Raw genomic sequence first — 14,433 nt, forward strand, 5'->3', positions numbered from 1 at the left:
TAGTGGGTTGCTTCAGCTCTGTGACTGGGAGCTGGAAGCAAATGTACTCTGACATTTTAGGCTCCAGTCTTTCCTGTTTCTCTCAATGGGAATATTTTCAAAAATATCTTAAATGTAGAATTAAACTCTGGGCTGCCTCCTTCTCCACAGGGTTAGACTTAGGCTCAAGGGTGAGGGCAAGACATGGGGACACAGCTTGGCATTTGTTGTGGGATGATACCCATTCACACACTTTCACACTTGTGGGAGGTAAGTGCAATTGCAGATAGGTGTGCAGAGGAGAGTGTGCATGTATATGTAAGGATTAGGACATACACACACACATATCATATGGGCGCACAGAGAGATGTATATAACCCATAAACATGAGAAACATATGTAGGCACATGTAGGCATGAGTGCACACACCTGGGTATGGTTGTGAGCATTCTATATCATTAGAGTAAATGCGTGTTTGTAGTACGCATGTGTCCAAATGTATGGGGTGAATTGCAATATTCTATCATGCAGGGGTGAATATATACACATATGCACACATGAGAGAATATACATCTATGCGGTTGTGAATGTATCCTTATGTGTGAGCACGCAAAAAACAAAAAACAAAAAACCCACCACCAGGATTTGAGAATACATGGGCACAGGCAGGGATGTGTATACATGCACATATGGGAAGTGTGGGTGCTGTGTTCACACAGAGTAGCTGAATGCATGCAGGCACATTCCTGAATACTAAGTGCATAGTAATCAGGACAACCGCAACTCTGAAAAATGAAAATCACCCACAGTAAAGTCCCAAGCAGATGTTTTTTTCCTGTGGCAGTAAACACAGAAAACAAGGCAGGTGGGTGGAGTTAGACATTTAAGCCCACTTCATAGCCATGGTACTTTTATTTAACACATTGATGCAATACCTAATATGCTAACACCCATTGCAAAAAACAGTCCCGAAAAGGATGTTCAACGGTTTAATTTAAAGTACTGGTGTGAGTTTTATCTTTGTGTGCTGAACCAATGGTGGCTGAAGCATCTTCGTTTTTTTTTTTTGTTTGTTTGTTTTTTTGTTTTTTCCCCTTCTGAGTTAGAGAACAGCAGCCCCGGTGTACTGCTGACGGCTATCCTTTTGAAGTTCCAGAGACAGTTGGGTAGACTGCCTCAACAAAAACAAAAAAAAAAAAAAAGAAAAAAAAAAAAAGAAAAAAAAATCAGACACTCAGAGAGTTCAGTGACAGACTATGCGAAGGTTCTCAGCAACACAGGTTTGGGGGATGGTGCTGGAGTGGAACACCTCGTAAGGGTGACACCCCGAAGCTCACTCTTTCCTTTCTGCCTGCCATGATGCATGTCTGCCTTCCTACCCCTAATGCCTCCATGGCTTCCAAGAGTCTTTGCCTGAAGGGTATGGCCATTCCCAGGGCAGCTTTAATTGCTTTTTAGGAGCCTCACTACTATTTCTCTGGACCAGTTTGTGCTTTCTTAAAGATGCTTGGACAACAAGCTTCTGGAGACTCGCTGACCCTGGCAATTTGGTGATGGCGAATCCTACCGCACATCTGCAGGAACACTTCTCTAAGAGGTTAATTGGCAGCCAGAGGAATAGGTCCTGCCCATGGCTCAGGAACTTGAGCACAGCCCAGGAATCATCCAAGAAGGCACTGTCTCTCATTATGAAGACCCCTTGGCCAGTTCTTCTCCTCCCAGGACAGCCTTACAGGTTGGGAAAATGTATTTTCCTGGGGAAATGTGGTCTAATTTTAGTTTTATGTTTTCACAAGTCAGAAGGCAACCAAGAATGTTGCCAATATATTACTGAAAAGTATTTTTCAATACGGTGCTTTAAAAAAAAAAAAAAAAGTATCACTCAAGATGGTTGATCTGAGTCAGACAAGAAATTCTGGAGACCGAATTCTAAAATACACTTGAACAAAAAAGTCAATTGGGGGGATGCTTGTAACCCCACACCAAGCTCTAGAAATCACAGTTTACTTCTTAGCCTCTCCTTCTGAAAACCGAAGAGCTGCATCTGGCCTATGCCTTTGCAAGTCTGAGCTGAACGGTCCTGAAAACCCTGTCATTTTGCATCAGTCGATCTCTCACTACTTCAGCAGCGCAGCAGCCTGTCTGTCTCTTACTAAGCAAGCTCTCATCACCTGTCAGTCATGGCTCCTGCTGTTCTGAACACTCAGGAGAGATGAATGAAGGTGCGGCTGAGTCTTCAGTCTCATCTCCCTGCAGCCACTCCTCCATACTACCACCCGTGATGCTGTTGAAGAATTGAGCCCAGTGATGTCATTCCGAGGTTTGCTAGCTCCAAATACCCTGGCTACCAAGGGCTCTCAGATATTCTCTAACCTGAGAAAGCAGTGGTGTTTTCCCCCAATGTGGGCTTTGTGGTACACGTGCAAATTTGCACTTGCTGCGTTCCTGGCTGGGGAGTTGCTCATCAGAAGGATGGAAACCTCGAGAGAAGGGAGGATGATGTAAGGAAGACAGGACCTCACCTGGTCTACAAGGGTCAACATGGGAGGATGGGGCAGGAGAGGAGGCAGGTAATGTTTTATGAGTGTACAGACATTAAGTAAAGAGGATTCTGAACAAGCACTTGGCTTAAGCTGCAATCAGGAAACTAATGGGACCCAGCCTCCTGCAAGCCTGGCTCAAGGACAGATGCTTGCTGTGATATATGATGGTGTTTTCACGAGTCATTTGGCTTTCATTTCTCTAAGTAGTGGGGATGGCACCCAGGGCTTTACACATACAAGGCAAGTGCTCTCTAAGTGAGTACAGGCCTTCTTTAGCATTCTGTTTTGAGACAAGGTCTTACTGAGTTGCCTGAGATGGCCTTAAACTCACTCTGTGAATCATCCATGATCCTCCTATCTCAATCTCCTGGGTACCAGTGGGTCTTAAGCCAATAGAAAGCAGATGGCAAAGTGCAGCCTGTGACTCTGAACAGAGGCTCTTGGTTTCTTTTGCCATAGTAACTGCATCCACATGGCAAATTTAATTAGAGCCATGATAGCAAATGGAAGGGAGACAACCATACTTAAGCTGGTATATACATGTATCTGGGGTGAAGCCAGCATATAGCATTCAGTGGCTTGCAACTATAAGGTGGCTCATTTGGGACATTACAGGGAAAGAGGCTTTCCTGTGGGAAACCTCACTAAGAATCCCACCTAACCCTCTTAGTTTGTCCTGGGCTGTCTGGTGGCACGAGGTCTGTGTTGGCCAGCAAAGTCTTGGCATTTATTATCAGTATGTACTCAATTTACTCGAAGGTTGTGCCAGTGCTTGCCCCGTTGGACACAATTATTCAGAGAAGTTCTTGTCTCATCATAACAGTGGTTGTTGCCATGGGAAACTTCTCTTGTCCCTATCTGTATTCGTATCTGTTTCACTATGATCAGAATAGCTGAGAGACACAACTTGAACAAGAAGATGTTTGTGTTTGGCTCACAGTTTTAGAGGGTTTTTTCCAGCATGGCAGGAAAGACACAGGCAGTCATTGTGGCAACAGCAAACAGAAACAGAGGAGTGACAGGGTAACATATCCCCAAGGAGCTACCCCATTACCCCCCTTCTGTAGGGATAGCATACCCCTAGGCCCTACCTCACTAACCCACTTCTTCCTGCCAAGCCCCACCTCCTAATGTTTCCACAGCTTTCCCAAAGAGTGCCACCAGCTGAGGACCAAGAGTCCAAAGCAGAGTCAAAAACGTAACTCCATCCGCCCGTCCAATTCAGAGTGCTGATTTGACAAAATCACTTGCAGAGGCTTCTGGAAGATGTGGTTAGCAAGGGCTTTCCCGAGGAAGATCTGGATGGATCAGAATCGGAGAGCAAGGGGAGGGAGAGGAGCTTGGGAGAGGGAGATGTGCTGTGCTCCAGGACTCTGACGGACATCTGTGGGATGGGTCTCTTAGAATCTTCAAGAGAACTCATGGGCACTGCTAGAAACAGCCTCACTGAGCCCTGAGGACCTTCTATGTCCATCTGATGGCACTAGGTCTGTGTTGGTGACTCTGTGGCATCGTGTAGCCAGGAATCCACATGGCCAATGGTGTCAGACACACTTTGCAGGCTGTTCTAGAAGGTGCCCATTGCTCACACGCTCAGCTAACGCCAGGGTCATTTCCTAGGTGACCTCTCTTTTACTTCTAAAACATTAACTCGAAAAAGATCTCCCAGTCCTTTTAGGAAATGCTGTCTTCAGAGTTCTGTGTGACAGAGTGAAACAAATATCCTTGAATGTTTCATATCCGAAATCCTTCTGCAATCATTAGTTTCATAAATGAGAAGAAGGGGTCCCCACTGCATGTCATGAAGCCCAAGTGTCCACTCAAAGTACAATTTGACAATCAAGATTTAGTAAGAGTCATTTGGGAGAGCTATGGTAGAAGCAGGACCTTCTAGAATGGCAGTTCTCAACTTGGGGTGATGACCCCCTTTGGGGTTGCCTAAGACCATTGGGAACACAGATATTTACATTATGGCTCACAACAGTAGCAGAATTACAGTTATGTAGTAGCAACAGAAATAATTTTATGGTTGTGGGTTACCACAGCATGTCTTAAAGGGTCACAGCGTTAGGGACGTTGAGAATCCTTGCTCTCACACAGAGGCTTGTCCTACAGTGCCTTAGTTAACTATAGGGACAGTTGCAACTTCTGAGTCACTATTCAACACCTGGAGTAGGCAACCCTCTGTTGCAATATAATGTGTGTGTTCGCGTGAGCACGAGCGTGTGTGTGTGTGTCAGTGTGTGTATGTCTGTGTTTGTTAGTGTGTGTGTCAATATGTGTGTCAGTGTGTGTTTATGTGTGTGTTAGTGTCTGTGTTAGTGTCTGTCAGTGTGTGTCAATGTGTGTGTGTGTCAATGTGTGTATGTGTGTGTTAGTGTTTGTGTGTATGTGTGTGTCAATGTGTGTATGTGTGTGTGTGTGTGTGTGTGTGTGTGTGTAGAGTCTGTACACTGTAATAGCATTGTGATAGCAGAATTTGACTTCACTGCCATCCTGATATGAACCCCTATCTGCCACAAGCATACAGTTTATGCCAGACTGGAGCAGACATGAAGAAAGGCCCCATGGCATATTTGCCTACAATGCTGCTGCAGTCAGGACTTGGGGAGAGTACCAGACAAGGCATTCACCTGTGGTGTCACCCTGGAAGGGGGGTCTTATGGGGAGAGAGGCTATCTTCAGATCTTTTGAAAATGAAGGCGGGATGTGTAAAGTACTGAGGATGAAGCTCTTTGAGGAGAAGGCAGCTGAGTCTGTCATTCACTCTGACAAGGTTTCTCAGTGGGAAAAGGAGGAGAGGGCCATGGCTGAGGGAGCTGTGGGATGGTACAGAGGAGAGAGACACACACATAACCACGACAAGGATTCATAGCTGCAGACCTTATGGAAGAGCTGCTGGTTAAATACCCCGACCAAAGGCAAATGCTGATTGGACCAGATTTCTGAGGGAAACAGCCCTTCTGTAGACAGATGGAGGAGACATCTCTAGGAGGAGGCTATGTTGCTCATGTGTGAAATGGTCACGGCCAAAGAGTAATAGCGCCAAGCCATGTATGTAAGCAGACACCACCTGGCATGCATGTGGTGTGGTGTGTGTATGTGTGTGTGTGTGTGTGTGTGTTGTTAGAGAGGCATCAGTAGCAAATTATTGCGTTGGAAATTCAAAGCCATTCAATCATGGGAGATTTCATGTTCACATTTCTAATCCCCATCTCTGCTTCTTGTCTATATCTCACCTTTCTCTCCCTTTGCATTGACCCGTTCCCCACCCTTTAGAGACATCCCACCCAATAGGCGAGGCATAGATCAAAGCAACCCAAAGCAGGGGCTTTGGAGATGGCGTGGTTGATAAAGTACTTGTGCTAGTGTGGGGATCTGAATTTAAATCTCTGGCACTCATGTGCAAAGACAGGCATAGCAGGCGGAGCATGCCTGAAATCCCAGCACTGTGGAGCAGGAGGAAAGAGGAGGATCTTTGGGCTTTGCCACCCAAACAGTCTAGCTGAGCTCCAGGTTCAACAGAGACCATGTCTCAAAAAATAAAAGGCACAGAATGACGGAGGAAGACACCCAATGTCAAACTCTGGTCTCCAAGTGGATACCGCACCCACGCAGGACCAAAAGTTACCGGCTTGCAGAAGACTAAGTCAGAATGAGCTCTTCTGGGTCCCTATAAATCCTTCTTTCTGTGTCCATGGCTGATATGAATGAACTAGGTTGTACCGGGGTAAAACAGTTTTGTACACATGCACAGTATAGAGCCAGAAGTGGCACTTTCTAGCTCTCTCTAGCATAGATGTGGCAGTCACTTACCTGCCCAGAAAGTTCTTTTTACATCAAGAGAAAGCAACCTTTCAACCGCCATGATAGTGAGGTTTTGAGCAGAGCGGCTGTCTGGGGTGGCGTGTCCTGTGAGCCCAGGGTGCTTTTAACAAGGTCTCTGTTTACTAGACACCAGCGCTGTGCTTCTTGCTCTGACCTGACAAGCCAAAGAAACGTCTCCAGGCACTGCCAAGAGCCCACTGCCGGTGATGACCAAACCATGACCCGTGACATCAAACCAGGCAAATTTTGCCTTGAGTTATCTGCTTCCAAATGAAAAACTGCCCTCGCGTGTCATGGGTGTGCACCTATGTGTGCGAGCTACATACAAGGCATGCTGCTGCCTTGCAAATGCTGTTACCGGGTGGTGGGACAGCCATGAAGTCTCTGACTTGTATTTTCGGCTCCTCACATTCCACGTGTCAGTGGGCAGCCGAGGTTGTTCACGGGTTTGGTCACAGGATCAAGCTCAGGAGGTTTTATAACTGTAATCCACTGGAAGCTTTACAGGTAAGAGGAAAATGGAGTGCATGTCAGTAGCCGTTTTGGCTGCCAAATTATGCACAATCTATTCTAGTGATGAAGAGCAGTTACAGAGATAAACTTATAACCCCCGACATTTCTTCTTCTTGAAAGATATTATCTGCTGGTTGATTGGCTGGTTGATCAAAGACAGGGGTTTTCTTTTTGGAGGCCAGAGGCCAACCAACCATGGTCAGCATTTTTTAGTTTCTGTCCATATTTTTTTGTTTGTTTTTTGTTTTTTGTTTTTGTTTTTGTTTTTGTTTTTGTTTTTTTTTGAGACGGGGTCTGTTACTGGTCTAGAATTTTCCAAGCAGACCAGCAAAGCCCCCGGGGTCTACCTTGTCCCTGCCTCTCCAGTCCTGGTATTACAGGTGCCCCGTGGTGGTCATGTCTACTGGGAGTCATGTCTGCTCAGGCCCTTCCTTACTGGCTGAACAATGTCCCCAGCCCCACCCTCTTGTGTCTTGCATGGAAGTGAAACACATGTGTATGCTTGTACATACCCACTCTAACACCTTCCCCAAAACTCCATTGTAGAAACTCAAGACACGGTGACCCTTGTTTCTGATTTTTTTTTCACACTTACATTCTTTCATTTTGCTATAAACACTGCCCAGGTTTGGGCGGAACATCAAAGGATCCACTGCCAGTGCAGTCTCCCCTAACACTGGGGCTCAGGACTCCTGAAGCTGAGCTGAAACTCTCAGGTAGGGGCTGCTGAGAAACAACACTGCACACAGATACATGCTGTATAATTGGGCTTGGCTAACCTTTTGCACTGTGAAGAGAAAGCAGGCACTGAGAGACTATTGAATTATATTCCAGAGGGCTGGAGTGGTTTTGCAACACTGATTTAGAAACACATGGAAAATTCCTCAGTCTCTCAGTAACAAGGGTGAGGCTTTGCTGTATGCTCAATTATTTAATGGACTCAGGTAAACAGGTCAGATCAATGTATCTGATGGGGGAAATCTAATGTTCAAGGGCTGGGACTTTCCTTTTGCGGTAAGAGTATTGGTTAACCAACCCAAGCTTCGTGGGTGCTGGACAAATGCTCTGGCACTGAGCTATATCTTCACTTATCTTTTTACTCTTTAATTTGAGGCAGGGTCTCACCAAGTTGTCTAGGCTAGCCTTGAACACTAGCCCCGAAGAGACTTGAACTTGTGATCTTCCTGTATCTACCTCCCCCCCTGCATGGCAGGGATTACAGGTCTATACACCACCAGGTCTTGCTGGACTGGGTTTCCTCTATACATAAAATGGTCACAAGGCATAAAGGGATGAGTAAGACATGACTTCATTTCTCTTGTTACACCAGGAAATACCTGAGCTAGCACCCACATGGTTGTAAGAGTTTTACAATTCTTTAATCTCCACTATAGCTTGGTATTGTGACATTTTTGCATGTGCCTATGTGTATTTTATATTGTGCTTATATGTTTGCATGTCTGTAGGCATACGTGTGTGGGTAAATGTGTACAGAGTACATTTGGCTGCAGCTCCTGGTTACATTGGGCACCTTCTTTGGCACCTCTCTGTTTGATTTATTGAGGCTAGGTCTCTCACAGGACTCTACAGCTTGCTTATTTAACTAGTCCACCCAGCCAACTTACTCAGGGGATCTCCTGTCTCCGCTTGCAACCCACTGGGATGAGAGGCAAGTCACTACATTGACCTACATTTAAGTGGTTTCTGGCGATCCAATCTCCAGTTCAGGTTTGAATGGCAAGTTCTTTACTCAACACTAAGTCCAATACTATTCTTTGACATTTTGACAGTGCTAGGAGCTGACCCCAGGATCTCATGGAGTGTGAGGCAGACACTCTACCAATTGAGCTACACGTCACAAGCCTCTTTGTGATTCATTAGCCAAGATTGTGCATGAGGAACTAGACATGGAGAAGTGGAAGGGAGGGATCGGTACATCAGCCAGTTCATACCAGGTAACACCCAGCCATCTTGTACAGTGCTACCCTCCTCAGCTACTCTCTCACACAGCTAACCACACGATCAGGGGCGGGGCTGCAGTAAGTGCTAAGGCAATAAATGATTGAGAATATTCAAGTACCTGGAAAGTTGAAAGACTCTGTGGAAGAGGTGCTTATGTGAAAAATGAACCTGGGAGTATGAAGAGACTGATGGCAGGCAGGGCGTGTTGGAACATGGGCTGCCAATGGAGAAGAGAGAGAAGGGGACTAAAAGCTGGCAGAGGTCTCTTGATAAACACCCTGGTGACCTATGGCTTGAGTGTATCTCTTGTCCCATAAAAATCCAACTGCTGGGGACTTAATCCCCAAGTTTATATATGAATAGTATTTGGCATCTTTGGGAAGTAATTATAAGTAGATGAAGTCATGGGAAAGGGGCGGGGTTCCAAAGTGGTATCAGAAGCTTTTGATGTGTGTGTGTGTGTGTGTGTGTGTGTGTATAAATCTTTTTTCCTTCCTTCCTCCCTCCCTCCCTTCCTTCCTTCCTATCTATTCATCTATCTACCCTATCTACCCTATCTATCTATCTATCTATCTATCTATCTATCTATCTATCTATCTATCTATCTATTTCTTGAGACAGGGATTCTCTGTGTAGTCCTAGATGTACTGGAACTCAGGTTTTTAGATCAGGCTGGCCTCAAGCTCACATAGATCTGCCTGTCTCTCCTTCCCAAGTGCTGGGTCTAAAGGTATCAGATATGGTTTTGAAATAAGGGCATTGCATTTTCCGCTAATAATTTGTCTTGCTGTATGCTGTTATTTATACAGACACCCACATTTTTTTTTGCATTTAGTTCAGCCATAGGATGCCCCACCCCTACCAATTCCATCCTTTGGGAAACATGTACTGCCTATGGGAGGAGGAAGGTGAGATCTGGCCTTTTCATCCTTTCTGGGATGATGCTAGGGATAAGAGGGGCCTGTGTATGAGCAAAAGATTCCCCGCCCTATCTTGCCAAATGCATTTTCTCTAGCTCTCTTTCCTGAGTCACTCCTGGGGGATTTGGGAGTAGAGCACTCTAGGTTCACGGTGGTTGCTGGGATAAGACACTATCAAAAGCTCCTCTCTTGGAAAAAAAAAGGGGGGGGGCTGAGTGTTTACAGAAGGAAAAACAAAAGGCAGGAGAATTGCATACATTCAAGATTTTTCCCCCCTTTTATTCTCTTGCCAATCTTTACAACTGAGAACAGCAGAGTCCTCTCCTGTGACCTTCCCTGAGGCAGCTGAGCACAGATAGGGAATCATTCTGCCTGCTTTGTCTTCTGGGGACCAAGATCTGTCTGTGATGAACTGGTTGTTTGGGGACATGGCATGGGAACTGGAGCGGTCTATCTAGGGAGATACCAGAGGGCTGGTGGGACAAACCCCAAACAAACTGGTCTTTTAGGACAGAGAAACAGCTGGCTGGAGGGACATGGGATAGAGGAGATGAGCAAAGTAAGAGGGGAAAAAATATACATATCTTTTTATTGCAATTTCGCCAATTGGGAGAACATTCTGCTGGGGGGATGTCTGCCAAGGCCTTCTAATTCCGTTTGTTCCACCCATTTTATTTTTAAACCTGAGTGCAGATTTTATTCCGGGGATGTTATAGGACCAGTGTGGGCAGGAATGGGCAAATTGACTTCAGAAATCTTCCCAAGTTGAAAGGGACCCTGTAAAAGTCTCCAAGTGGATTTCAAGGAGGTGAATCTCATTTCCTTTTCCTTCAGAGGAACTTGAGACCTTGATGTTACAAAGAAAAGCATGGTTAAAGTTTGGGAGGCTCTGAAAGCTAAGACCACTGCCAGGCGTTATAACGGACACATTTACTCTGTTAATCCCCCACTGGAGTTTTGCTTACAGGCCAAGATCCGAGTCCCTCTCTTACTCATCCTCGTTTATGGATGAGATAGTAAGGCAGGGAATCACTGCCAGACTTGGGTTCGAATCTAGGTCTTGACAATGTCAAAATCCCTCTTAGCCACTGTGCAACTGTTCATGTCTACTGGGTCAGCAACTAGCCACACGAACGAACAGTTCATTAAACAACTGGGGTGCTAGGCTACTATTTGTTGCTATTATAACATACTGAGCAAAAACAGGTTCCCTGGCTTGCATTTCTGAAGAGCCATCTTAGGGTAAACAAGGATTGTTTAAAAATAAGGGACCAACCTCTGAGCAGGCATTGTGGTGGCAGTATTAGGGTGTCAAGGTGGTGGTGAAACAGGTGGATGTGTGTGCATGTGTGTGTGTATGTGTGTATGGTGTGTATGGTATGTATGGTATGTATGTATGTATGTATTATGTATGTATGGTATGTATGTATGTATGCATGCATGTATGTATGTGGTCATGTGTGTATGCTTGTGTTCAGAGGCCAGGCATCTACACAGCATGGGCATGTCGTCCTCAATCATTCTTCACCCTGATTTTGAGACAGGGTCTCTCATTGGTCTGGAGTTGACCTATTGGCTAGACTGGCTTTCCCAGAGCTGGGACTACAAGTGCATGCTACTACGTTCTTCTCTATGCAAAGATGCTGGGATCCACACGAGGCCTTCATGCTTACACTCCTTCGACCTGGCCATTTCCCCAATCCCAGTGGACATACATTTTATCGCTGCCATGGTTATCTTGCACGTGCTAAACAAGGACCCTGGCCCAGAGCTGTACTCTCAGCTCTGTATAACTTCATTGATTTGAACTGCATGAAGTGGTGCTAAAAGTTTCTCTCCCCTCCTCCGAAAGTATTTACCTCAAAAATCATTTTCCTTGGCTTCTATTTATTACTGCTCTTTGTGCAGTGGTTCTGAGAAACCACACAGAAAATCACCATGGAACACTCGCTAAATTGACCCTGTAGGGTTCTGCCATTAGTACATGCATCCTCCCAGGAGGAGAAGAAAAAGCCAGTGTGCCAGCCTCATGCTGAGAATATCATCACGAAACCAACAAGGGTATGCAAATCCGTCTCTCCCATAGTTCATTTGCATGGTGCTCCTTTGGCTTTGTGGAAACCTCGATACTAAAATATCAATTTCCTTTTCTTTCAGAAAGCATTATTAGCTTCATGGGATGCTTACAGCTTGAAGAGCAAACAGGCTTAATAGTTAAAACATTTCAACTATACAATTAAAAGCATGAGGAAGAGGGTGAAAAAAAAGAGGCGCCGATGGGGATGCATCAGGCAGACATACTTGAGCTGTTAAAATATGCTTTCCAAGTTTGGAAAGAGGCAGGGGGTGGGGGTGGGGCTTGTGCATGTCTGCGCACACATAAGTACCGTCACGAAATTTGCTTAACCTATTTCTGTTTTTCTTTTTTTTCTTTCTATGTTTTTTCCCCTTCCTTCTTGATGATCTTGGGGGGAAAAAAAAAAGAGTTTTGCTTATAAATGATGAAGGGCCTGAACTTAGTCACCGAGTGTACATTTACAACAGAGTCTGAATGGAAGCCCGCCAGTGCCTGGGCTGGCGTTCAAGCTTCTCACAACTTTCAATGTATTTCTCTCTCTCAAAATGAATGTTTTTAAACTCTCTGGATTTTTTCCCCCTCTGAAGGCACTACAAAGTTCAATCCTCACCTCTCAGTTCAGAGAAAATACACAGCCAACAATATTCTGGTGGAGAGATGTATAAAGAACCCCCTTTGGTGTACATCAAGTTGTCCCCAGCACCAATGCAATGCAAGCTTATGATGGGGTTTGTACCAAAACATTTCTCCTTGTGTATCAGATTCAGGAACTTCTGTGGGAACAGCAGGTTGGAAGAAACCTTTTAAAAGTCCATAAACATTGAAATATTGATCGTTTAAGTAGCAGACCATACCTTACAAACTCACTTTCTGGAATAAATGTGAACTTTGTATTTTGGGTGACAGTCCAATGCAGTCTCCATGGCTACTGGACATCAACACAACAGCTCTGCTCGTGGCAGCTGGCAATCCCTTTCATCTGAATATGCCTTTAATAGCACAATGAATTCATAGCCCTGATGTACTTGGACCCCAGGAGAAAAAACTGTGCAATGTTAAATTCCCACAGGGTTGGCTTCAAGGTGTGTGGGCGAAGCAAAGCAGAATGGTCTTAGGAGATTTTGGAGATGGAAAAACCCAGAGCCTTACACCTACAGGGAGAGGTGTCCCTCCAGGTTAAGTTTGTCCTTGTCATGTGCAGAACAGGCAACTTCTGATAAACAGGCCTTTGAAAGGCTTAAAACCACTGGGGCTGTGGGCACATGCATGTCTGGATGCAGTCAGTGGTACAGCCCCTGTCTACACAACCCATTTTCTATTAAAGCTCCCCTCCCGCTTTGACTAATGTCGAGGCGTAGCAACATGAATAATCAAGGAGTGTTTAGGGGACAAGAAACTGAGATGTGCTCAAAATAAGAGCAGAAATGGTGAAGCCAGAGATTGTCTGCAGATCTAGGTCTCAATCTCAACGGAGAATCTCCTACAGGGCCCTGGAAAGTCACGAGGTCCTCCATTGGCCTCATGCCTCCCTTTCCCATTTGCTAAGTCAGGGTCATCACGTGACCTCAGGCCCCTAAACCCGGAAGCTTTAAAAAAAAATTCAGCAAACATGGATGCCAGACTCACAACTCAGCATGCCCGCGTCAGACAGAGACCAGTGAAACCCCAAATGAACTTGATATTGTATGCCCCAGGTTACAGATTCCAAACGCCCTCGGAAATTGGCATTGATGGTAATTTTGGGCTCGTTTTTTTCCAGGTATAGGCGCACGTGCACACATCAGACAGACCTAGCTAAGCCTTAATTATCCAGGCAAAGATGATCCACGATTCTCACCGTTTCCTACTTTTGCTGTTATCTATTTGATAGCCACCCTGGCAAGTCTTCCACAGTTCAAGAAAGGGGGTGACATATAGCACAATATACCCATCTTCTTAATTTCTGTTATTCTATTTACCTGCACACTCCCCTCAGCTGTCATAGAGAGGATATATATATATGTATGTATATATACATATATATATATATTTGCATTGTGGATGTAAAATATATATTTGCATTATTGGGAAATGTGTCTCCCCAAAACTGATTTTATCTCTCTTCACCTTCTAAAACTTTGCTTGCTGAAAAGAAGTTTTTCAAAGATGTTTACTTATTTCAACATGTATGGACTTTTAAAATGGAGAATAAATTTCACCTATTCTTTAAAAAAAAAAAAACAATTATTTAATGTGTATGTGTTTTGCCTGCCTGCATGTTTGTGGACCATGTGCATGCCTGGTGCCAAGAGAACAGAGAAAAGGGCATCAGATCTCCGGGAGTTGGAGTTGCAGCTGGTTGTAAGCTACCGTTTGGGTGCTGGGAATTAAGCCTGGGTCCCTTGGAAGAGCAACCTGTGCTCTTCACAGCTGAGATATCGCTCCAGCGCCTTTTCTTTGATGACTGATGACTGGATAGAATCTGTGACTATGTACTCATTAGGGCACACTACCATGTAGTACAGTTTTTTATCTGCTTCAGGTGTGTGTGTGTGTGTGTGTGTGTGTGTGTGTGTGTGTGTGTGTGTGAGTAGTGATTAATATGTGCATACCATGGTGTACACATGTAGGT

At 45.0% G+C, this 14,433-nt stretch overlaps 1 protein-coding gene across 19 annotated transcripts in view; it reads right to left on the reverse strand.

Moving 5' to 3' along the window:
* The window catches only part of Atxn1 (ataxin 1), a 415,237-nt gene that overhangs the window by 99,924 nt on the left and 300,880 nt on the right, over positions 1-14,433 (reverse strand). The window lies entirely within an intron of this gene.

The sequence above is a fragment of the Mus musculus genome, chromosome 13, assembly GCF_000001635.26.
Source record: "Mus musculus strain C57BL/6J chromosome 13, GRCm38.p6 C57BL/6J".
NCBI lineage: Eukaryota > Metazoa > Chordata > Mammalia > Rodentia > Muridae > Mus > Mus musculus.